Source organism: Triturus cristatus, chromosome 10 (genome assembly GCF_964204655.1).
Source record: "Triturus cristatus chromosome 10, aTriCri1.1, whole genome shotgun sequence".
Taxonomy (NCBI): domain Eukaryota; kingdom Metazoa; phylum Chordata; class Amphibia; order Caudata; family Salamandridae; genus Triturus; species Triturus cristatus.
In genome coordinates, this window is record NC_140593.1 from 882,031,632 (window position 1) to 882,057,896 (window position 26,265).

At 45.7% G+C, this 26,265-nt stretch overlaps 1 pseudogene across 1 annotated transcript in view; it reads right to left on the reverse strand.

The window, feature by feature from the left end:
- Positions 1 to 26,265, reverse strand: part of LOC146796156 (cyclic nucleotide-binding domain-containing protein 2-like) — a 462,048-nt pseudogene that overhangs the window by 238,578 nt on the left and 197,205 nt on the right. The window lies entirely within an intron of this gene.

Here is a 26,265-nt window from a genome sequence, read left to right on the forward strand (position 1 = left end):
AAAGAAAGTCTACTTCCGCAATGGATAACCCCGGGTGGGCACCATAGTATCTTATCTTATGAATGCCATGGAAGCCCTTGAACAGGAGATCTGCTTTGTGGAAGAGCGTCTGTCCCCTGGGAAAAGCAGTGGGTCAGTGCCTAGAGGAACACTCAAGCTGGGATGCAGTTCTAGTCCCCCCTCTGCGTCAGTTAGCCATAAGGGAGGGAATCCATGTGTACTAGATGCTCCTGATGAAATAGATACCCTAGTGGCAGCCCCTCCCACACCAAATGTATCTGACCCACACCGCTCCGCACCTCCGGCAAAAAAGAAGTGCCCCCAGAGCAGGAAGGGAAAGGCCGCTCAGGACTCGAGCCTGACATCTGAGGGTGCTGCACCTCCTGGGCTAGGGCTTTGGATCTCGAACCTGGACACAGCTAGCATGTTTTTTTTGGTTGGAGAGCAAATTAGCTAACTTTACTGGTGCCATGATGAGTAGGCTGGATTCTCTGGAGGCTCCTATTCAGAACCCTAAACAAAGTAGTCAGCCTCCTATACCTTCGACTTGGGATGCTAGCATGGAAACTCGAATGGACTGGGCTCCTTCTCCTGACACGAGGGACTGTAGAGCCTCAGTTACATCCTCTTTGAAAACCCAGGCGGCTTATTTTCCTCTACAACATTACCCCCCCACACACACAGATCCCAGGAGTGCCAAGGCCCAAGGGGCAGATACAAGGTTGATTTAGGTGATAAGTCCATACGTCTGCATACAATGGGAGAGGATCTGCCCCCAATGCCCTTTCCATCGGATCTTCCAACCCTCCAACTACCTCCGCAGACCACTTCTTATGTGCTGGTCCTTAAATGCTTGACTCCGTTGAAACCAGGCACTCAAGAAAATCATGGTCAGTTATTAAACAAGATAGTACATTGTCTAAATAAGAGGGTGGGTAGTCCTGGCCAACCCCACAGTCAGATCAATCTTGTGCAGAGGGTCTCCTAGGTAGACACACATCTAAAACCTGACAATCACAATTGTGTGGTAGTCAACTTCAAGAACAGAGCCCTGGTAAAGTGCATTTTGGAACAACTTATCTTATCCACACATGGTGGCTTAGCCATTGACGTTTTTCCATTAGGCTTCTTTTACAGACCACCTATCATTCCCTTCTGAACACCACTGTGTAACACCAACCTGATCACTACTATGAACAGGTTTCTGTCCTTGATTTCAATAAGACAAGAAGGTGCTCCACCTGTCTGAGTTATATGAACGCTAATAAGTCGTTAAATCAAAAAGAACAAATGAGCTAATGAATTATTATGACAACATTTATTAATGTCTTGTTGATATTCATAACACAATGGTTCAGTGTCAAAATTTGTGATTATTGTATAATAAAATATGTACAACAACAATATTAGCCCCAACAAAATCACAATTTAAATGGACAGCCTGACAAACCTCATTCATACAAATCAAGCATTCAAAATCCCATTCACAACCTGATTTAATACTACATACTTATCACCAAAGCATTCGATCTGTATCAAAGAAAATATTTCGACCAAAGGGTGATACATATAATTTGGATCGGTTCGAGGAACAAAAAAACAAGAAAACACGCCGACGCGCGTTTCGGTGCTGTCACCCCCTCTCTGGGGTGTCACCTTCTTCAGGGCTTGAAAAATATACGTTTCAGGGGTCCAGGGGGCCTGTAGAATGATAAAAAAGATATCCAAACATGCATATTGTTTATTTGTTAGAACTTAACAGGGAGATCTATTACAAATACATACGTGGCAGTGATACTAATTAACCGCCTAACGAAACATAAATGGAGTGGCCTGAGGACAACAGAGTTCAATGCATGATAAATAGCCCAAAAAGTAATAAAACTGCACATAATCAAATAACTGCACACAGAAACAACTATTATTTGAAAGAAAGAGATGGAATGAGAAAAAGGTCAGTCTTTATTAATGCCTAAATCTTTCTTTGTCCACTCCCTTCTTGTAGAGCTAACTAAAGGAGTTGTCCTTTGAATCTCGTTTCTAGTCTATGTTGCCCTGACTTTTTCTTTTAAATTATTTTTCATTTAATTTGATTATGTTTTATTCTTTGTCTGTTTCGTTTTCATTCGTTTTGTTTTATCTTTTCTTAGAAAAAATCCTTTCCTCTTTTGTGTCTTTTCAGATTTATCTCTTGATTGTTTGGTGTTATTGTTATACTTTGTTGATTAACTAGCTTTCCCCTTGTTTTCGTTTTTCTCATTCCATCTCTTTCTTTCAAATAATAGTTGTTTCTGTGTGCAGTTATTTGATTATGTGCAGTTTTATTACTTTTTGGGCTATTTATCATGCATTGAACTCTGTTATCCTCAGGCCACGCCATTTATGTTTCGTTAGGCGGTTAATTAGTATCACTGCCACGTATGTATTTGTAATAAATCTCCCTGTTAAGTTCTAACAAATAAACAATATGCATGTTTGGATATCTTTTTTATCATTCTACAGGTTCCCTGGACCCCTGAAACGTATATTTTTCACGCCCTGAAGAAGGTGACACCCCAGAGAGTGGGTGACAGCACCGAAACGCGCGTCGGCGTGTTTTCTTGTTTTTTTGTTCCTCGAACCGATCCAAATTATATGTATCACCCTTTGGTCAAAATATTTTCTTTGATACAGATCGAATGCTTTGGTGATAAGTGTGTAGTATTCAATCAGGTTGTGAATGGGATTTTGAATGCTTGATTTGTATGAATGAGGTATGTCAGGCTGTCCAGTTAAATTGTGATTTTGTTGGGGCTACTATTGTTGTTGTACATATTTTATTATACAATAATCACGAATTTTGACACTGAACCATTGTGTTATGAATATCAACAATACATTAATAAATGTTGTCATAATAATTCATAGCTCATTTGTTCTTTTGTTTCATATTTGGTCTAGCCTGAGTGACTTTTTGATTTAACGACTTATTAGCGTTCATATAACTCAGACAGGTGGAGCACCTTCTTGTCTTATTGGCCTTCTTTCCCCTATTGTTCTACCTTAATCAATTTAGGGGTACCCCCTTTTCCTAGTGGTTCTGCCCTTGATGCACCTAGATCAACTGGATTGACTCCCAAATCAACCAACCGATCACAATAAACTTACAGACAAAAACGCAGTATGTAATATGCCTAGTCCCCCGGCAATGGTGCCTCAACCTATATATTCTGACTAATAAGTATACAGTAGCAAAGGAAGGTAAAGAGCATCTAGTTTTTATGGATTTGAGCTCGACCTTTGATTTTGTCAATAGGTCTAAATTCCGGGAAATTATGACTGATTTAGGGGTTGAGCTCAGTATTATGAACTTATTGAGGGAGCTCCATCTAGAGGTAACTGCCAGTGATAGGTGTGTCCTAGGAGGGGAAACAACTGAAGCTTTTAAACTTGATCATGGTGTGCGTCAGGGATGCGTATTGGCCCCCTTCCTATTTCACTGTATGTTAACAGTCTGGAAAAATACCTGCTGAATTACAATGCGGCTTAACCCAGGGTCGGCAACCTCAGTGTATCAGGTTTGATTTATGCTGATGACGTTGTCTTATTGGCCAGAACTGCAATTGGTCTGCAGTGATTATTAGATCGTTTCTGTGCCTTTATGAACAGCTTGGATCTGACGGTAAACCAAACAAAAACTCATATAATGGTCTTCGGATCCCAAGGTAAGAAAAGTAAGACATTTCTTGTTAACAGCAAGGATATGAGCAAGGTTTCTTCATTTCCTTACCTGGGAATACTTTTTGCTGACAGACTCAACCGGAGTACCTTGAAAGCTGGCAGGATAGCCACATTAGCAAGGAGTACAGAGGCGGTATTAGGTTTTGCAGTCAGAATGAGTAGCAGGCCGATAAAACAGTTGGTAACAATCTACGAGGCTAAGTGTTGTCCAGCTGCTATATATTGGGCTGGTGTATGAGGCCTCGGCAAGCAGCATGGACTGGAGAAGATTGGAAATGGTCTTATAAAAAGGCTACCAGCTGTTCCCAAGTCTACCAGCAATTACGTTTGTCAATCGGAAATTGGGCTAGGGCAGTGGTTCCCAAACTGGGGTCCGGGGACCCCCAGGGGTCCGTGACACATTCCCAGGGGGTCCGCAGGCAGCAGTTTTAAAAGCAATGCAAAGTTCCTTGTATAAACAGCAGTTTTTGGGCACCAATAAAAGTGTCAAGATAACTCCGATGATTAATGTACCTGCTGGAGAGAGATGGGGGGTTTGTCCAGTGGCAGCTTTGAGTCATCTTAGGAAGGCCAGATGGTTAATATGCCTGCTGCAAAAAATGCCTACCATGCATTTAAAAAAACAGTATTTTGTTTTGTGCATAGCCCAGTCAGTTCCTGCTTTTGCCACAGAGACTCTTTTGTTATTATGCAGTTCACAAGTTCCAATCGCATTTAGCACAGTGAGCTATGAACTCACATTAAAGAGCTGCAAGCAAACTGCATGGTACAAGTTAGTAAGTTTTGCTTTTACCCAGTCTTTCATTATCCCAAAGCTGCTAAAAAGGTTTGTTTGGGTAGAAATAAATCCTTATTATTAAAGTCAATGCTAACCCCTGTGTTATGTTCTGAATCCTGAGTTTGAGCTCTCCAGACCAAGCACTCTTAAAAAATGCCTACCAGTATGGATGACTTGTGAATACTACACCTTGTAGTCCCTTTTGCCTTATGTAACATTTTCTAGTCACTGATTTACAGACGTATGATTCATTGCCTCTATATGTGTGTGATGTAAAGTGCTCTGACACCCTACAGTGGTATGAGAGGTGCTATAAAACAAATTAAATACATGTGACAGTGAGGCTATGGAGAGATGAGAGGCACTGTTGGAGGGTAGTAGTGAGGGAATCAATGAAGATTGACAAAAGATTGTTGTATGCTGGTGCATAGTAAGGTCATTATTTCAATTCAATATATAATGACAAATGTGTTGTAAAATGCACCATTTTCCCCAAAATTTTCTTGTGGGAAAGGCCCCCAATGCCCCCTTTGTAGTGGTCAGACTCACTCGCTGCACTTGGTGTGCACTGTATGGAGACTAGTCTGACAACATTTGCCAGAGCAGCTTTAAGTTTCCAGTCCAGCCTTGGCAGGAGCAGGAGACTCAGGCTGTGAAATAAAACCAAACAATGAAAAGTTAGTCGCGAGATGCAGCACCAACCTTCCCATTAGGATATTTCTATTTTTGCAAATATTTTAACATAAAAATACTAAATTCTTTAGTAATTTAAGTCTAGTCTTTGTTTGATGTGCATACGTGTGTGTTTTTATTTTCTTCGAATTCCAGTTTTAATGTTTGACATTTAAATCATACAAATTGCCTGGGGGTCCCCGGCTGCAAGTAGTGACTCAATGGGGGTCCTTAGGAGTGAAAAGTTTGGGAACCACTGGGCTAGGGTACCTAAGAGACACTGTGCAGTTGTAACCACTCTTGCTCTGGGTGAAAATTTGGACCAAAGAGGAAATTTAAACGTTTAATTATGGCAGACAGTCTTAAATTGGAAAAGGGCTTAAAGATATCTTGGATCACATACATATATCAGACCTGCAATCAGCTTGACATAAGTGGATTGTATAAAAATCCATGTACCTTCTCTGCTAGATTTTCTAGATCATTGACCAACCTGTTTTTAGCCAAATGTGCAGAGGAGAGAATGTCCAAAAATGCAGGAAAGCCTGCTGTCACTGCCCATGCTCAAATTCGCATCTGTTTGGGCACTGAGCCTTATCTGATACGGGTCAGTAACTTACAACATAGATTTTTGCTAACAAGACTGCGGATGAACACTGTTTACTGCCTTGTTGCACACACTGGACATGGTATGTTTGCTGCTAATCTGCCTGTCTGTCCATGTGATGGATGCCCTGAACAAAGAACACTGCACTTGATTCTCTTCTGTAAATTGTATTCCTCACTAAGAAAAACCCTTTTCTCAAGCAAGCTAACTTTAGGCAGTGTCAGGCTGTGATGGAGTTTTTAAAGACATTGCCAAGAGTCAGGATACTTGTTTTAAACTGTATTTTATTAGTTTCAATGAAACAAGATAGACAAAAAATAAACATACAGTGCAAGAGTGCAGTGTCATGCATATGATCCCAGCGATTACCAATTAAAGAGGTTTACAGCCTAATCTTGCTACATTCGCCATGTGTGATAACTTCAGGGCCGTACACACAATGATCAGTGCAATTTGTGGAATGAACCAAGACAACGAGCTAAAGCTTCCAAGAAGGAGAACAGTGATTTTTCATTCAGTCATTATAAAATTGCATAAGTAACATCAATCCATACAATAATCCCTCTGCATCAGAGTTCTCATCGGTGCTTGAGTCACTGTCATGGAATTGTGGCAGCAGTAGGGCCCATAACAATACCTCATCCGCAGCCCCCTCGTCATTGTGACATTCTCGTATGCTGTTCTTCTGCCCCCCGCCTCCCCATTCCAGTAGGTCCCTCAACCACTGATCCACCGATGGGACTTTAGTGCCCAACCACCTGATGGCCACATGATGCTTTGCCAAGAGGAGGGACAGCTGAGCAAGTTTGTAGGGGATCTTCTGTCCCTTAGGTCAAACCATAAGTCATAAGATTTTATTAAACACACATATCACCCGGAAGGGCCTCAAAGTGCTAGCGAAAACCGGTGAAGGGAAAGATAGACGACTGACAGGAGGAGGAGAGTGTTCAAAAGAGCCAGGTTTTTAGCCTCCTTCGAAACTGTTTGTGATCAGTGCCCATGTGAAGCTGCAATGGACCATTACACTAAACAAGCAAGCAAGCGGCGCTGGAGGGATCAACATGCCAGTGGCTTTCTCTATACGTGGCAACACCTGTCCCAATAATCCTCGACCATGGCACATTCCAAAGCCAGATGTAAAAAAATGGCACCCTCCTCCCCAGAACGGGCACACCCAGCACCTCTAGCAGGATCCATTCTGTTCAATTTATATGGTGTGATATATGTACAGTGTAGAAAGTGGCAATTCAGTGGTTTGAATCTAATATTACAAGACACTCTGCGCACCAGTGCACATGCTCAATCGGAATCTGAGATGGGCACTCCTAAGCCAAAGGGCAAATACTCCATAATCTCTTTCCCAAGCCCCTCACGCTGTAATTGGCCAGTGCTGCATGTCTCCTCTGAGGGCTTTGTAGAAGTGTGTGAAGTAGAGGTGTCTCTCCCCCCAGCCAATTCAGACATTAAGCACTGCCGCGGGTCGTGGTGCCGCAGGAAAATCAATCCACACCTCCCTCACCACGCTCTCCAGCCTATTATAGTGTAGAAAGTGGTCCGGTCTGATCCCAAAGAAATCCTGAGCTTCTTGAAATGGGATAAAGGTTTCACCGGGGTAGATATCGCCTGACACCCTCACACTCTCCAGTGTTCCATGAATATATATATATGTCTATTTTGCGAAAGGGAGCGAGATCCCCCAACCGTAGCTCCCTGCTGAAAGGGGCTCTACAGGGAACCCTTTGGACCACCCTCTCCCAGATCCCCACTGTGGTTTTGATTAAATACGGACGGAGTGCGTCGACCTGTCCCCATGTATAACTAACTGTGGCAAAGTCATGGTCCCCAATAGTCGTTTCTCCAAATTATCAGACTCTGTGAGCCATCTTGAGGCATGCTGCAGATGGGCTGCATAATAATAAAGCTACATGTCTGGAACAGCTTGCCCTCCATCCTCCAGGTATCTCTTGAGGACTGCCAGTGCCGCTCTGTTGTACTTCCCTGACCAGATGAGGGAAACTAACAGGCTATCCAGCTTACGAAAGAACTGTGCTCTCAGCGGAAAAAGTGAGTTTTGGACAAGGTACAGGCAGCGTGGGAGGAACACCATTTTCGCTACAGCCGCCCTTACCATTACAGAAAGAGGGTGCCTGCTCCAGAACCTGTTGGAATTCTCAAGGCCCGTGTTGTATCTTGATTGATGGGTTTGGGGCATGTGTACCTTTAAGCATAGAATGTGTATGTGATGTTCTAGTGTCTTGATGTTCTATGACACAGTTGGGTTCTCTCTTGAAGTCAGTTATCTGCTTGCTGGAGAGGGAGTACCAACTGCAGGTATCCACGTCTGGAATAAAGTACTTATAAATTCCCTATGGAGATCATAATTTGTTAAATCACAAGACTGGCGACTATTTCCAGGCCCAGAGGTGATGGCTGCATTAACAGTTGGTGGGAGAACTTAGCGCGTGAACTATAAGCGTTCCCTGGCTGTATGAAGATGATCAGTTTCATTCAGCCATAGCGCGGCAGGAGGAGCTACCTGGAGAGAGCATGTACACAACATTGTGAGTTATTTGTGTTATTAACTTTGCGCGCATTGGAGAAAATTAGTAGAACACACTTGTCTTACTGGTCGTGCTGGCGCTGGGGGGACATGGACTCTGCACATGTGTCCATTGTTAATTACCCTCGCGCCGAGGTACACGCACTGCTGAAGTCCGCGAAGGGGAGAGCATGACTCCGCACGTGTGTCCACTGTTATTTACCCTCGCGCCGAGGTACACGCACTGCTGAAGTCCGCGAAGGGGAGAGCATGACTCCGAACGTGAGTCCATTGTTAATTACCCTCACGCCGAGGTACACGCACTGCTGAAGTCCACGAAGGGGAGAGCATGACTCCGCACGTGTGTCCTATGTTACCTCGCGCCGAGGTACACGCACTGCTGAAGTCCGCGAAGGGGAGAGCATGATTCCGCACGTGTGTCCATTGTTAATTACCCTCACGCCGAGGTACACGCACTGCTGAAGTCCACGAAGGGGAGAGCATGACTCCGCACGTGAGTCCATTGTTAATTACCCTTGCGCCGAGGTACACGCACTGCTGAAGTCCGCGAAGGGGAGAGCATGACTCAGCACGTGTGTCCATTGTTAATTACCCTCGCGCCGCGGTAAACGCACTGCTGAAGTCCGCGAAGGGGAGAGCATGACTCCGCACGTGAGTCCATTGTTAATTACCCTTGCGCCGAGGTACACGCACTGCTGAAGTCCACGAAGGGGAGAGCATGACTCAGCACGTGTGTCCATTGTTAATTACCCTCGCGCCGAGGTACACGCACTGCTGAAGTCCGCGAAGGGGAGAGCATGACTCAGCACGTGTGTCCATTGTTAATTACCCTCGCGCCGAGGTACACGCACTGCTGAAGTCCGCGAAGGGGAGAGCATGATTCCGCACGTGTGTCCATTGTTAATTACCCTCACGCCGAGGTACACGCACTGCTGAAGTCCACGAAGGGGAGAGCATGACTCCGCACGTGAGTCCATTGTTAATTACCCTTGCGCCGAGGTACACGCACTGCTGAAGTCCGCGAAGGGGAGAGCATGACTCAGCACGTGTGTCCATTGTTAATTACCCTTGCGCCGCGGTACACGCACTGCTGAAGTCCGCGAAGGGAAGAGCATGACTCCGCACGTGTGTCCTATGTTAATTACCCTCACGCCGAGGTACACGCACTGCTGAAGTCCGCGAAGGGGAGAGCATGACTCCGCACGTGAGTCCATTGTTAATTACCCTCGAGCCGAGGTACACGCACTGCTGAAGTCCGCAATGGGGAGAGCATGACTCCGCACGTGTGTCCTATGTTAATTACCCTCACGCCGAGGTACACGCACTGCTGAAGTCCGCGAAGGGGAGAGCATGACTCCGCACGTGAGTCCATTGTTAATTACCCTCGAGCCGAGGTACACGCACTGCTGAAGTCCGCGAAGGGGAGAGCATGACTCCGCACGTGTGTCCATTGTTAATTACCCTCGCGCCGAGGTACACGCACTGCTGAAGTCCGCAATGGGGAGAGCATGACTCCGCACGTGTGTCCTATGTTAATTACCCTCACGCCGAGGTACACGCACTGCTGAAGTCCGCGAAGGGGAGAGCATGACTCCGCACGTGAGTCCATTGTTAATTACCCTCGAGCCGAGGTACACGCACTGCTGAAGTCCGCGAAGGGGAGAGCATGATTCCGCACGTGTGTCCATTGTTAATTACCCTCGCGCCGCGGTAAACGCACTGCTGAAGTCCGCAATGGGGAGAGCATGACTCCGCACGTGTGTCCATTGTTAATTACCCTCGCGCCGAGGTACACGCACTGCTGAAGTCCGCGAAGGGGAGAGCATGACTCCGCACGTGAGTCCATTGTTAATTACCCTCGAGCCGAGGTACACGCACTGCTGAAGTCCGCGAAGGGGAGAGCATGATTCCGCACGTGTGTCCATTGTTAATTACCCTCGCGCCGCGGTAAACGCACTGCTGAAGTCCGCAATGGGGAGAGCATGACTCCGCACGTGTGTCCATTGTTAATTACCCTCGCGCCGAGGTACACGCACTGCTGAAGTCCGCGAAGGGGAGAGCATGACTCCGCACGTGAGTCCATTGTTATTTACCTTCGCGAAAAGATAAACGCACTGCTGGAGTTGGTGAAAGGGCGAGTCTGTGATGTGGGTGCACGCTGGCTAAACAAGCCCAAATCTCCAAAAGAAATCAACGTAACGCAGCACAACTGTGGGTCATTTTGAAGGTTTGGAAAGTGTCTTATTAATTAAAAAGGTGTTCACAGTGTTGATTTAATTGTTCAGTTGCTCATTAGTTTCCAGAGCGACAGAATCTGCAACAAATTGATCGGGCATTAGAATGATCAAGCTACGGCAAGCTCAACTGTGATTGCTCAAGGCATGGAGCTGAAAGATGAAAGGCACAACTGAAAGACTTAGGTCCTATATAGGCAACACTCCCCACCCTTTGCAAATTTAGCATGCACACTGGAATAACGGCGTTTCCGGCAGCAAAGAGGGCGCCCAAAAGGCTTGTTACCAGTCCAGGGATGACCTGGCCTGGCAGTTCAGGCTGGACTGTTCCCATTGGGTACAGTGTCAAGACTGATTTGCATATGGCTGGGTCCAAACTGGAATGGCATGGTGAGGAAAAAAACGATGGATTTAGGTCCAGATGTCTGTACTGGGGTGAATGTATGACATTGTTCTGCATTCGGTCCATCAATCGATCTTTTTGCATGTTTCACCCCGAGTGGGACGGGTATGCTCAGATGTGAGTCCCGTGCTCTCCATGCCACTGGAATCAAGCTATCCTGGCTGAAGAGGGGGGAAGCCCCGAAACCGGTCCTAGGATGCTTGCTTCCAGTTCAGTCTCTGTGCGCCGGAAATGAAACAGCCCGCGCGTCAGGCTGTGGGACTCCTCCTCAGGGTCTCAAGTCTAGAGGGGGTGTTGGTGTGCCTAAGTGGCACTAAGGTGGTTGTCCTTTTAGGTGGCTAACTGCGTGAGCCATGGGCAGCCGCAGAGTGTCTACTGTAGTAAGTGGCAGCATTTGCTAGTGTGAAATTTGTGTGCTTCTTGACAAGCAGCCAGACGGTGATGGGCACACCTTAAGTCTGAGTATTTACATTAGAAACTTTCACTTCCACTTTCACTTGGGACTCATCGGTGATTAGCACACCCTGTTTTTAGCCTTAATATTGAAAGCTTATGGTAAAGAGTGTTTTCACCTTAGAAACCATCAGTGATAGGCACACGTTGTAAAACCAGTTGATTTAGTAGAAAGACAACAAACACTATTCTGCATCGTCAGTGATAGGCACACCTTGGAAACGTGCTTAACATAGTGTAATGTCATAAATCAAAATGGAAGCAGCAGTCATTCCTCCTCCGCCATGTCTATCTCAACCTGGAGCACCATCTATTGAATGGATGGAGATATTTGAGAATTATATTGAAGCTTTAGATGGGAGGGAGTTTAGGACTGCAAGAAAGAAAGCGCTGTTAGTAAGCAGATTAGGAAAGGAAGGCAAGTATGTCACAAAATTTCAGGGTCCATTAAAAGTGTGAAGGGTGCAAGGATTGTGTGTTACTTTGGAGAATAGGGAGCGATGGAATATAAGGAGGGTAGCATTGTGTGAGAGGAATTCAAGGGTTGATACAGAAGCCGGGGAAGGTTACTACAAGGGAAGGTTCAATAGTTGTAGTGGTTTCATGATGATAGTGATGTGTTGGGGGAAAAAAGTTCAGTAGAATGGTGAAAGGGAAAGTTTTGATGAAGGAGGTATGGTTGGTGCACAGGAGAGTGTGGCTGTAGGGTGCCTAGACACAGAAATCCCCCAAGCTTCCTAGAGGATTAGGTTTGTGGTAAAGGGTAAAACAGTCATTGAGAAGAGGAGGGAGATGTGGGCGTGCCTTTATTTTATTGTATGTGTTCTGTTAGATATTCAGAGTGTCTGTGCGGCTCCATATTTAAATAGAAACCATTTTTTAATTATATTATCTTTTGTTGTTCTTTCCTTGTTGTTTAGTTTACCTCTGTTAAATGCCTTGATCTTGCACTTTCGATATATGAAGAGAGGAGGAGATGTGTTGTATCTTGATTGATGAACTTGGGGCATGTGTTCCTTTAAACATTGAATGTGTATGTGATGTTCTAGTGTCTTGATGTTCTAAAACACAGTTGGGTTCTCTCTTGAAGTCAGTTATCTGCTTGCTGGAGATGGAGCACCAACTGCAGTTATCCACATCTGGAATAAAGTACTTATAAAACTCCTATAATCACAAGAGCCCGTTAACACCCTATCCACATATTTAAACTGGTGTTGTGCCTCAGCGTGTGACCCAAATCTCCATTTACCTAATCCCTCCAATTTCCAGCGAAGACCTACATCAGGTAGTTGACCCATCGGTTTACCAATCAGTCCGCCCAGAGGGAACAGGAGCAACTTGCAGGCACTGACCCTAAGGCTGGAAACCTCGCCTAAGAAACCCAGCAGCCGCAGCAGGAACGGAACAGACTTTCAGGGGTATTCGTACATGCAATAACACAATTGGAGCCACAGGGGGAAAAAAACGAGCCAGGCCGCCCCCACTCAATACATTGTAACAAGTGGCCTGCCCTGCGGTACACCTAGTCCTAAAATACCGACACTAAAAGGGTTTCCAATCCTTTCCGATTCCCTAGAGTGTGTTCCCTATCACTACTCAAAAGGTCGTGGTGTATCAAATTAAAATTGTCATAAAAACCATCATAACGCGACTAAGTGTACCGCAGGGCAGGTCACTTGTACAAGTGACCTGCCCTGCGGTACACCTAGTCCTAGAATACCGACACTAACAGGGTCATGATGATTGGTAGGGTAACCTGACAGGGGTGCCCTGTTTCTCCCCTTCTTTTTGCGCTGGCAATTTAGCTGCAACATGCAACAACTCATTGTCCATGCACAATGAGACAATATGGGTGGTGTCCCCCACCCTGATCCCCCAACGTCTATTTCCCTATGCAGCAGCAGCGAGCAGCTAAATTGCCTCTCCCCTAAGATGTGTCTCCTGGAGACAAGCAAATTGTACGTTATGGTGCCTGAGGAACAAGTTGACTCTGTAGTGCTTGGAGTAACCTCGGAGCCCCCAGAAATTCCACATGATGCTAATGAATTTGTCAGCCATATGGGTAGCGATTTCCTTCACACGGCCCCACCCGGGATCCTTCCCTCCCGAACTTCCATGTCAAATTCCACCCAACAAGAAAAGTACTTGCACCGTCGACAACCTAACACTGTAGTAAAACTCAACAAACCACCCCTAACAAAGTGTTCCGAGAACAAGAAACCTGGTCCAACTCCCCCCACCCGGTATGGGCAGCATATCAACAACTTACTATACTACGAATCCAATGCATCTCCCGCTGTCAGGACCCACAGCCTAACTCTAACCCCCCAACCATGACATACCACAAACCTGGAGAGGAATCCCAACCCCCCCCCCCCTTACAGAATACAGTGCCTTCGGACGTCGAGTCAAACATGATGTACTATACCAAAACAAATCACCAAAACAAACTCACCGTTGCATTCATCCCCTCAGACCAGGAGAAACAGGAAAGGACATAGCAAGATCCCCCCTTATGAGGAAAAAAGGTAGTTAGACAGAGTAGCATAACATATGCATATCCTCAATGGCCACCACAAATAACATTGTTCTGCATTAGTGGCTCCTACTGACCAGCCGAACCCCCAGCCGGTTTCAAATGCTGTTCCAAGGAGGCTAAAGCCATAGTACCATCGTCCTGAATCACCACCCTATCAAGACGACTCCTCTCAGGGGATTGGCTGCCTCTGGCACCCGATGGTAGCAGTGTCGGGGAGCCACCCCTCCGCCACACCTCAGGGCCTTCTCTGATCTTGGCGCCCTCACCACAGTTACACCTACTGGGGCCTGCCCAGGCCGAGCGCTGCCACAGCTCACCCTCCTCCCATCACTGGGGCCGCCGGCCTAAGAGGGGTCGCACAAGAGATGCAGGCAGGGCAACGGCAGCGTACATCTCTGCTGCCGAGGCAATTATAGATGGGGCACCGGCCTCAGGATTATACACAGCCCAGCTCGTAGCAACCAAGAGCAGGGCGGTGCGCAGAAATGAAGAGCGCTCCTCCAATGCAGGCCGCAACCTCGCCCCCGCTCCTTGGAACAGAAGCCTCGAGCCACCTCCACCAGTGGCGAGAAGCCCCCCAATGCCAACAGGGTGGGACTCCTGCCACGAAAGGGAATATTTGATTCCAGCGGTGGCGGCTCTTCCAGTCTGCAGGCCCGCCTGACAGAGCCTGCCACAAGTCACCTCCTACTGCCACTGCCAAGGGTGTCCCCGCAATCCGATCAGCAGGATTTTGGGGTGCAGCGATGAGGCAAAGGTATGCGCCATAAGCAAGTGGGTAGGGCAGCCTTATTTAAAGCAGGATTCTGCAGGATAATCCAGTGTCGGCTGGGAGCCTCTTAGAAGCGCGTCCTGTCAGCCATCTTGCGCAGCCACGCCCCAAGGATGTTTTTTAACAGTGAATTTTATACAGCGAGCTATACGTACACAGTCCGTAATTGTATCATGGAATGTTATTCTTGCTTGTTATATCTCTATTTTATGGATTTACAATTTTATATGAAGCTACAATTTGTTAGTATTGATTTTAATGTGTTTTTTTGTGATTTTATTGTATTTTGATTCCTATAAGGTCACTAGATGACCAAATCAAAATTGGCTACTTAAAAAGAGAGGAGAAAAAGGATCTTGAGTTTTATGCGCCCCAATCACAAAGCTAAATTTACATGTGTCTGTATACTTATGTGCAGGTTTACTCCTACACTTCGGTGTATCTCTCTGCCTTTTTGTTATTCACCGAGTGGAGATGTGGACCTAGGTGTGAACTTACTTGTATCCACCCACTCCCATGAGGGGGGGGGGGGCTCCTCTGAATGAACTGACGAGTATAAAGTTATTACAACTAACTTTTTACTAGTTGGTGAAGATCTACACACAGAACAGATAGAAGAGGCCAAGGTGGAGATCTCTACCTGTAGGTTTGTGAAATGCATTTTGTAGTATATGCATCAAACTAATGAAGTACTACTTTTTGGACTACAAGATACAGTTTGTGAGTCAGGCCCAGTGTCTCTTTCAGGAACAATTGTTCTTTAGGCAGCCACTGGTTTTGTTTTCAAAGGTGGTTGGCCCTTCTACTTGGCCTGGTGCCCAACCCAGTTGTGCTAATAACCACACAAGCATCTGGGGACAGACACTCAGGGTATCATAGAGACACCTGCCATATCTACCCACACTCACTACATCTCAGCACTGCCCTCTGCATTGCCAACTCAGCAGTGGAAAGATTCCTTTGTAAGACGTTTGGCAACAGTTACAGTCAGATGTTTGAGACCGTTTGTATTCAAGCATTTCACCTTTACTGTCCACAATTACTTTTCTCTAGCATCACAATGTCTAAATATTGTGAAATCTCTATGTCCCTGCTTTGATCTTTTCTGGAAGAAAATGCAGCTCTGATTTCTGTGTATCCAGGCCACAACAAAAATACAAAGGATTGCTGAGATATCCACATCAGCACTGTTACAATGTCAAGCCTGTGCAGCATGTCTACTGTCCTCAACAACTACAGCAAAGGCCCCTACAGGCCCAAGTACCTTGGTTTAACACCAGAGTGTAAAGTCCTGCCTGACAGGGGTCGGCACCATTCACTATCACTACCCTCAGTGAAAGGGAATCCCTCCATGGAACCGCATTCCTCACACGATGAGAAGGCACTAGGGAATCAGTTCCAAACGCACACTCATAAGTTTCAAAGCTGGGCAAAAATACTGACTGAGAACACTTGCATTTGAGAACTTTTTTTCCTAGAGACAAAATATGCAGTTGCATGTTTATTAAGACTCTTTATGAACCGTTCTCCAAAGAGCATTCTTTGGAAATTTGCAAAGATCTCCTAAATAGCCTTATTGATCACTTTTGGATTGATCTTACAAAGTAAACTCCTCTGTGCTTCACCAGCAAAGCAGAGTTGGCATTCTTCAGGAAGCGAAATGTTTGATGTGCCAACTACTGAGAAGTAAATTGTCCACCAAAATGCCCTACTGGAGGCTTCCTGTGCCTTATCTAGAATGCTAGCCAGGGTACAAACCTTATCAAACAATGAGGTTCAACAAGCACTTGAGGCACACAAATTAGGATCCTTGCCCAACAGGACCATAAATTGACCATCTTTTGATCTATCTTGGCGGTCTCTCTCTATCTCAAATGCACAAACAAAAACATAAACACATACAGACAAATCTGCCCACCTTTCCCGCATTGCTGGTTCTACGAGCACAATAATACTCACCACACAGACACCATCTAGTGTCCTGATCCTTAGGCTTCCTAAGACATGATTTAATGCAATTAGTGGCATGTAGGATATGCCATCATATTTCGACCCTGGATAGTGGACTTGAGACCTAGGGTTATTTCTTCCTCTAGAGTGCATACTCTTTGTCCTTACCCATAACTTGTCTGGAGGTGGAAGATGAGGAGCCTGCATACACACCTTCTTGAACTTGAGCATCTTTATCAAAATAATCTCAATGTTTTCACTGTTTTGTTTTCACTAATGTAACAATATTCTTTATTATGTTTTTTACTAGCAACTTCACTGAAGATGACAAGATGGCCGTGGGGAAGGAGTTTTAAGATCGAGCTACGGGGGCCCAGGAGAATATACTTAGTACAAATCCCGCTGCCCCCCACCCCTATGAGATACAGGACTCAGTGGAACACTACCCAAGAGGGGCAAGCCAAAAATCGTGTCACATCCTCTGCAGGAATTGACGATCCGCGCCTCGACACCTCCAGGACTGCAACTGATGCCTCAGAGGTAATCGTCTCGGCGGACCCCACACCAGGCGATTCCAGGACAGCTCCGTTTTGGACCTGCGAGAGCCCAACTACAGCCAGGCACGGCAACCCCAGGAACGAGGAGCAATAGGCACCGAATCATCTCCGATCATCTTGCCACGACCGTGACTGCCTGACCATATGATGGACGGCCATGACTTCCACAATGACTCTACCGGACAAACAAACAAACTCACCCCTAATTCGCAGACCACAGAAACGAAGAGACGCAAGCCTGCAGAATAAACCCGGATGCCTGACCCTAAAATGGCGGCTCCGTGAAGTGTCACTCATCACTGACGCTCGATATTTAATACAGCACAGGGAACGATACTTTGCCACGCCACGCTGTAAAGTCACAAGTAAATAACCAAGGAGCGCTTGCAGCCTGAAACCACTGGGGGACTGAACACCTGTCAGCCACTCACCGGAGCAGAAATATATGACTGACCTTAAGATGGCGGCTCCTTAAACATCACTCACCTCAGACGCGCGATCATCAATCACAGCACGTGGAGTGATACTTTGCCACGCCACGCTATTCCCGGGAGCAAAGCTGCAAATAGTTGCAAAAGTAGCGCCCGCAGCCAAAAAATCACTGGGAGGCCGAGCTAGCAAGGGCCGCTCACTTGAACAGAAACACCTAACTGACCCTAAGATGGTGGCTCTATGAAGCTCACCCACCGCAAACATGCGAACATCAAACACAGCGCGAAGTGTGACAATCAGACAAACAACACTGTACCCTGAGCAACAACTGCCAATAACTGCCCAAGAAGCGCCCACAGCCCGTGAGCATTGGTGGGACCGAACACTCGTTGCCCGCTCACCAGAACAGAAACGCCTGACTGGCTCACCCAAAGATGGTGCCGAAATTGGGGCCATTGACCGTCGAAGCGCTCCTCTTAACAATAGCGCAAGGAGCAATACCTGCAATTTAAAAACCCTCATAGAATACCCGGAGCAGAACTGTATACACTGGACCTAAAGACATACACTTAGCAGAACTGTATACACTGGTCCCATAGGTGCCCGCAGCACTGAGTTCACTGGGATGCCAAGCACTGAGATGGCTGCAAAAAGTCTCCCCCGAGCGACAGGAATGGCCCCCTCCCACTCACATTGAGAACAAGATTGTACTGGTGATATTCTGCACTGTGCATCCTATCATGGCTGTTCTTCGATATCCTCGGCACCGAGCCACCATTTTGTTGTTTCTTTTCCTCTCCCTCGGTCCGTTGGACCTCATCCTGCTGACTCCCAGACATTGCTCCTCGGCTGGACTGCATTATCTCGTTCTCCCCCCTCCCCAGGCCCCCGTCTCTCCTATCACCTATCTCATCTCCCCCTCCCTCCCTCTCTCTACCCCCTTGGATGTCTTGTTTCTCCATTCATTCCGTAGATACAGTCTCTCCTATCACCTATCTTACCTCCCGCTCCCACTCTCTACCATCTTGGATGTCTTGTTTTCTCCGTTAACTCTGTAGATTAATATTATATAATCGTTTAAGCCTAATCATTGTGATAATGGAATCCTGAGTGATTTTTCTATCTGCAGAGACACAACTCTAACCACCAATATATTTAGTAGTTCGTTGTACTTACTATCACTAATTAGCGATTTTGAGCTTACCCGTTTGCATCTCTCCCCTGAGTGACTACACAACTTATACATTTCCTTTTCTTCTATCTGTATCACTTCCTATGGGACTCTACAACTCGCTCCCTCCCTCCCTTTGTCTCCCTGACCCTTGCCCTTCGAGGATCCTGTCTTTTTCGGTCTTATGTTCCCCCTCTGTTGACCTGCCAGTTCCGACCCTCCTCCTAACCAACTGTCCCTTGTGCCCTTAGACTAAGCACTCCTTCTCCCCTTGTTGGGGAGAGAACCAATATTCATACCCTGGAGTCTCAGTGACCCCTCTGAGAGTCCACAGCGCCAAGTGAGCCACTCACAATTGAGGTATGGTATGGCACCCCTTGCCAAAGCACTCCCTCTCCCCTTGTTGTGGAAGGATCCAGTAGGTAGGCCTTGGAGTCTCAGAGACCCCTCTAAGAGAGTCAACTGCGTCAAGGGAGCCTCATGCAACGGAGTTGTGGGAATGATTCCACATCCCCTGGGATCACAGCTTATCAGACTTTGGACGCAGCTTTTTCTCGTCCACCGGTTTGTGCCCCCATCATCCTCCCCTCCTCTTTCATACTCTGTCTCTCTCCCTCCCCCACCTCTTTCCCACCATTCTTTGTCTGCTTCCCTTGCTCCTACCCCCTCTCCCCAGAATTTCCCCCATGCCTGCTCTTTCCCTTACGTATATGTCCTTATTGTTTTTCTCGACCTAACATGTAACTATGTAACTATGCTCTGAAACTGTGTAATCTTGTAATGATGTAACCTGCAACTATGGTCTGATACTCACGTAAAGCGTTCTGATACCTTCGGGTCTAGCCAGCGCTATATAAAACCTTTCAAATAAAAAAATAAAATAAGAGTACCAGATATAGCCTCTTTTTGTATCACCTCTGGAATCAAGGGTAGGTCAGTGGACCCATGTGTGTCAAGAGTAGCAGTTGGAAAAGGTAATAACATGTAACTAACATTACCAAAGAAACACAGCAAAGAAAAATGGCTGCTGAGATTGAAAACCACAGATTAAAGGCATGCAATTAAGCTTCAATGGCCAAACCATGATGGTCAGCCACCAAGCTTATGCTGTACTACCAACAGATAGTAAAGAAATGCAGGCACGCAGTACAGAATATATGTAATAGGCCCCACTGCCTAAGGAATCCTCTAAAAGTGGGTAGGACCCCCATCACTGCCTTCCAGCCACCCAAGTGACACTCCCATCTGCAAGACACAGTCATGTTTCTTGGTCTGGCTCCACTGCATTCACCAACTTCCTGAACTTCATTCTTTTTCTTTTCCAAACTCTATGTGTCTTGTTCCTGTTGCTTTTTCTTTCAGAACCCATACAAACCAAAGTTATTAATTAATTTCTTTCAGATTGCAACGTAACATTTGTTGAAAGTAAATTGAGGTATTATTTAAATGGGCTGTTGCGTTGAGAAAACATCTAAAGGTTTGGAGGGGTGCAGAGAGCCGGCAGCTGATATGGCCCTAGTGCGGCTCCGGCAGTCAAACTTAATTTTCACCAGAAATCACGTGGCATGGGACCAACATTCGCGGCAGACTTGGCCCAACTGGGTTTGAACATCATGGCGGACATGGAGCGAGCTCCCTGGCCGGGAATGTGAGGCCCAGGACGTAGATAATGGAGGTGCAGCCGATGGCTTGATGATCTCTTGTGGCCTGTCCCGGAGGCTGGTGCACAGCCGAGTGGAGCTTAGTGCCTCTGGGCAGGAAAACATAGCCTTCCTTCAGGCCGATGGCTAGCGGGTACATATAGAAGGTACAGCAGTACGGGGGAGTAGCGGGGCAGCGGAAATGGCTTGTTGGGGTGTGAGGTGACGGTGCTGCGTCGTCACTAGATGGAGCAGAGCAGTTGGCGTAAGCCTGCGGCCTTGATGCGGGGCTCATTGTGGACCATACAGCAGCCCTGGACCCAACCTCTCCCCGCAACTGAGAACAGCTTGAGGCTGCGGTGGGACGGTCTCCTCCCTAGATGCCCTGAAACTGAGTGCCTGAGTCTGCCCGTGACCCTCCAGCTGGACGTCTTGAGAGGAAGGTGGGACCTGCAGCACTGCCATGAGGCCATGGATGCCATTGTTCCAGCATTGCCAATGGGCCTGAGGGGCTGATGACTGGCCTTCCTGCGCTGGACACTGTATTGCTGTAGTCCTTCACCCACGCAGGCTATACCACCACTTTGGGACCTGAGCGCTGGCACAGGGGACTAATCACGGCTGGAGCGTATGGCAAGAGACCCCCCGTCCCCTTATGCTATGCACCAGAATCTGCATGTGCCCCCCCACCCATCAGCCACCTTGTCTGGGAAGGTGGCGCCTACACTGCTCGCAGATGTGGGGGTGGATGCTGGAAAAAAGATAGGGGTGACCAACCATCACTGCGCTTTTCACCCCCCTAGACCTCTTGTTGCGATAGAGCTGCTGACATTCTGGGCAACCTACATGACGTGACTGCACAGCTTTGCGCCTTGCTGCACAGTGCCTATACCAGGACTGCGTTGCTACCTTGGGGAAATCAGATTACAGGCAGTCAAATCTGCACTTTCAGTCCAAATGTGGATCTCAGGTGGCAGACCAAAGACCGCAGGACTGCGCTGAACCAACCACTTTGGATGGCCTCAGGAAATCTCTCTGGATCTCAAACCACTGCTATGCAGTAAAGCCTGCCATTTATTGACACTAAACTAGACGAGCTCACCCTTAGAATGGACCCAATGGCTCAACAGATAGACAAACAAGATTTGTGTGTCACAACTGTGGAACAACACTTATTGGATGTCAAGGACGAAGTGAGAAATAAGGCGCGCAGACTGGATGATTTCAAAAAGGCCCAGGTGTCACTTAAGGTGAAATCTGAGGACTTGAAAGCCAGGTCACAGAGAAATAATGTGTGCCTTCTTGGCATATGTATACAAAAAGCAACTGTGAGTCAAAAGGATTTAGTGACCGTAACACAACCACTAAGTGAGTACTGATCAGGATTCAATTGCTGTTTATGTAATGCCAACTGTATCAATAGGTATATGTATGTACATATGAATGTATGAAAAAGATTCCCATCACCCACAACAAGTGGCTCGCTTCATCATTTGGGAACCTGGGAACTTCACCAGAGAACCGTCTTCTACCAGATGGACGTAGATATCGGTTCAGTAATGTGTCCCAAATGCATCTACTGATGTATTTATTAAGTTGAAGGAACCATCAAATAACTAATAGGGGTTGATGTGTGCAGTGCTAGTGTTAAAGAATGTGCTGATTAAAATTGGTTAGCCAGGCACAAAATTTTTTTTAATGAAGTGCTACCTGGATACCAAGATAAAACAAGACAGTGCTGTAACAGTTTGAAAGGATAACTGTGTTGGAAAAACTGGTCAACATGTTTCAGCTCTTGGATACATTGTATCCTAGCTTTCGTCAGGACCAGAACGCTACTGCAATTATTAATGTGTGACCAAGATACACAGAAAATTTTAGAACATTTTTAGAACATACAACCTGGACCTTGTTTTTCGGTACAGGAAATACCTACAAAAGAAACAGCATTGATCAAAAGCAGACTAACAAAGTGGTTAAATATGGAAAATCGGTCAACAACTGCAAATTATTCACTAAAAAGATTTTGCAAAAGTACCATCAAGTGTACAAAAACAACCATATAGCCGTAATCACAAATAGGAAAAATGATGATTAGGTTGTCACTCACCCGAATCAATCTGGGTATGTGCCTCACCCCGCCTGGCAACTGCTCAGGTTAGGAGGCACCGCTCTGGGGGAATAATATGAATGTAGAACATAACATTATAAGGCTGCACTTGTTTGAAATGTTCAAACAACATATAACGCTGGGTGTGGCAACCAAGCGGTTAATAACACGGAAGTCCGATAGTCAGAAAACATGCCAAACAACATTATAAGCTTTGGGATTTTCGACGTTCAAACAGGAAGTTACAAGGACACTGACCGATGGTTTATGCTGCTTTTAAACATCGTTGTCACTAAGTCGAAAGTCTAGCACACGTATAATGAAAGTAAGATAAGTGTGGTCCAATCGCTATCCCGTTAAAACGGTAAGAGTATACCCATCTAGTCAAAACCTACGCCGAGGTAGCTGGGCTGTACTCAATGCGAATCGTGTGACAAGAAGACCAACTCTGACTCAGTCATACTAGATAGGTCGTGAAATTTGGAGTTAGAAGTTGGAAAACAAAGCAATATGTAAAGTTTAGTCTTACCTCTCCGTCGGTACCTCTCGCAGTGTCTGAGCGAGAAGGGGAGGTGTACGCTTAAGGTAACGGATCCTATTTGAGGATTTCGAAAACGTCCTGTCTGTTCATTCGGCGCATAATCCAATGCAGGAAAAAACGCCTACTTAGGACGTAATCACGTTGTTGTATAACGTACATGTGATACTGGGAAATGTAGTTTAACTCGAGTTTGCGCGTGTACTAAACCCAGCTTTATTGAGATCGAAGATATTGACAGGCCCCACACAACGTAAACAGGTACATGGAAAGGACTGGTAGAATGACAGTCACGATTTATTCTTCTTGCAAAATATAATATAAGCTACAATCAATTCCGATATAAAGTATGGAATATAAAATCGGATTTGTAGCTAGGTGATAGCCTAATAATACTCGCGGCTCAGATCAGGAAGACAAACTGAATGGATTGTAGTATAGTGAATGACCATTATGCTATTACACAAGGACGACGCTGGGCTGATATAGCCGATATATGCATCTCAGAGCGAGGTCCATGGTATCTGGTCATTCAGTCCCACGCCATCACTATGCAATTTATAAACCCACTTCTGCTCTTTTGTGAAAAGGAATTTATTAATGTCTGTGATGTGGGATGGAATAAATGGTTGTTCCAAAATAAGCCATTTCAAATCTTCTGGCTTGTGATTAGACGCCAAGAAGTGAGTGGTAAGTCTTGTGGCTTGTTTCTTCCGCCTGATGGTACTTTTGTGCTCACTTATACGGACCTTAATCTTACGGGTCGTCATACCTATGTATCTGAGTGAACACGGACACGTAATAAGGTAAATTACCTTTTCTGAATTGCAGTTGGTATGGCGCCGTAAAATCCATGGTTTTTCCAACCCTAGGTCAACTGACTTAGTTGGCTGGGTTTGAGGACAGGCAGAGCATGAGCCACACGGGTAGTGGCCTTGTACGGGTGGTAAATCCCATAGTGTGGAAGTAGTTTCATTTTCTTTCATCCTAGGTCTGGTATGCACGAGATTATCACGCAAGCTCGTTCCTCTTTTGAATGAAAAAAGCGGTAATGGAATACTCTCCTTTGCTACATTCAAGATGCGCCAGTGTTTCCTTATTGATTTTTGGACACTATTGGATAGTGTACTAAAGGTAGTGACGCATGTCATTCTCGTCAAAGGTTCCTTAGCCACCGGTGGTTCTAGCAGGGCATCTCTATTGTTGTTACATGCCCTTTTTCGCGCTTTTCTCACCAGATGTGCTGGATATTCCCTTACTTGTAGTTGTTTAGAGAGTGACTGTGCATGGACCTGAAAACTATCCAACGTGGAGCAGTTCCTGCGAATGCGCAGGAACTGTCCCACTGGAAGATTATGTCGGAGAGATTGAGGGTGATGACTCTGGAAGCTCAGAAGGGAGTTCTTTGTCTGGGGCTTCTTATACAGTTCACTTCCCAATACTCCTGCAATAGGGTAGATCATAATATCCAGAAACGGAAGTTTGTTTCTGTCGTATGTGACTGTGAATTTGAGGAAATTATTTTGAGCATTAAGCCATGCATGAAAATCCAGCAGAGTGGCAACTGGACCGTGCCAAATCACCAAGATGTCGTCTATGTATCTTCTCCAGCACGCAATCTGAACATTTCAAACAAGTGCAGCCTTATAATGTTATGTTCTACATTCATATTATTCCCCCAGAGCGGTGCCTCCTAACCTGAGCAGTTGCCAGGCGGGGTGAGGCACATACCCAGATTGATTCGGGTGAGTGACAACCTAATCATCATTTTTCCTATTTGTGATTACGGCTATATGGTTGTTTTTGTACACTTGATGGTACTTTTGCAAAATCTTTTTAGTGAATAATTTGCAGTTGTTGACCGATTTTCCATATTTAACCACTTTGTTAGTCTGCTTTTGATCAATGCTGTTTCTTTTGTAGGTATTTCCTGTACCGAAAAACAAGGTCCAGGTTGTATGTTCTAAAAATGTTCTAAAATTTTCTGTGTATCTTGGTCACACATTAATAATTGCAGTAGCGTTCTGGTCCTGACGAAAGCTAGGATACAATGTATCCAAGAGCTGAAACATGTTGACCAGTTTTTCCAACACAGTTATCCTTTCAAACTGTTACAGCACTGTCTTGTTTTATCTTGGTATCCAGGTAGCACTTCATTAAAAAAATTTTTGTGCCTGGCTAACCAATTTTAATCAGCACATTCTTTAACACTAGCACTGCACACATCAACCCCTATTAGTTATTTGATGGTTCCTTCAACTTAATAAATACATCAGTAGATGCATTTGGGACACATTACTGAACCGATATCTACGTCCATCTGGTAGAAGACGGTTCTCTGGTGAAGTTCCCAGGTTCCCAAATGATGAAGCGAGCCACTTGTTGTGGGTGATGGGAATCTTTTTCATACATTCATATGTACATACATATACCTATTGATACAGTTGGCATTACATAAACAGCAATTGAATCCTGATCAGTACTCACTTAGTGGTTGTGTTACGGTCACTAAATCCTTTTGACTCACAGTTGCTTTTTGTATACATATGTTGATTTGGGGATTACAAACTGTTTGAGTCGGTAAACTTATCCCTTAGACCCCTACTCCTTGTGAGATAATTTTTACAGTTGATTTGAGCAGCTTTGGCTGCGGGTCTTTATATCTTTTTCAAGGGTATCACTACATTACACGTTTGTACCCTTTTCTAGGGGCCACGCTGTTTTTGGTAATCATGGCGGAATGCACAGGATTGTCCTTCGACGAAAACATGTTACAGACCATTTTGAGTTCTAATCCCAGTATTCTAGAGAGTCTACCCACAGTCACTAGCAATACACAAGATGATTGGCAGGTCCTACTCAATCTAAAGAAAACTCATTCTCGTACCTTTATACATGGGGCTATAATGGCAGAGTATTTGAGGAATAACAGTGCCCCGATGGGTTTGATTGTTACCAATGCCCCTCGTCTTTTTCTCACAGATAAGACATTTCTTAAAGATTGGTCGATGATCGCGTGGCGATGCACCCGCGACTGGCTAATCCTAATCATTAGTACTGCAAAAAAAGCAGCAGACATGATACTTGTAGAGATACAGACCTTAGAAGGTCAAATTAAGGCTTCCATCA